This window comes from Cystoisospora suis (assembly GCF_002600585.1).
Source record: "Cystoisospora suis strain Wien I chromosome Unknown contig_443, whole genome shotgun sequence".
Classification (NCBI taxonomy): domain Eukaryota; phylum Apicomplexa; class Conoidasida; order Eucoccidiorida; family Sarcocystidae; genus Cystoisospora; species Cystoisospora suis.
In genome coordinates this window covers 18,414-18,955 of record NW_027153244.1, presented here as the reverse complement: position 1 = coordinate 18,955, position 542 = coordinate 18,414, and the positions used below count along the sequence as shown (strand labels likewise).

Sequence of the window (542 nt, the reverse complement as noted above, 5' to 3'; positions counted from 1 at the left end):
CCTGCCGATGCCATCGAAGCCTGCATCGCCGGTACTTCTGTCCCGGAGGGCGAAATCCGACGCGTGCGTCGCCTCGTTTCTTTCGTCACTGGCGCACCCTTGGCGCGTACACTCCTGCTCTCGTGGTGGTGGTGTTAGTGTGCCTCCGTCGTCTTTGTTGGGCCGGAGACTGCTGGTAGCGTTTCCGCGGAAGGCACAGGTGTCTTCTTCGACGTGATGAAACAGTTGTAGTTATGTGGCTGTTGCCGTCAGGCTACCTGCTAGTGTAGATCTTGACGGAAAGTCGTTACGCGCTGCTGTACCTCTGTCGGCTGAACTCGTTGAGACATCTGTGCGACCCCGGCCGCGTAGCTAAGGTATCGCGTATGCTTTTGTGTTTCCATTATCGTGAATTCCCGTGCGTCGCTGACACCGTAAGGACTCATGCCCTTCGCTTGCTTTCCCAGACTGGGTCCTCAAATGTGTTTACCAATACTTAACTGAAGCAGGCGCTATCTGTGACGCGCCTTTCGTCTAGTCTTGCGTCGTAGGCAGTAGAGGAC

The 542-nt window shown here is 55.9% G+C and overlaps 1 protein-coding gene across 1 annotated transcript in view; it reads left to right on the top strand.

Annotated features, from left to right (window-relative positions):
• Positions 1-542, top strand: part of CSUI_001132 (gda1 cd39 (nucleoside phosphatase) family protein) — a gene marked incomplete at its 3' end in the record, with an annotated part of 5,063 nt that overhangs the window by 1,319 nt on the left and 3,202 nt on the right. The window lies entirely within an intron of this gene.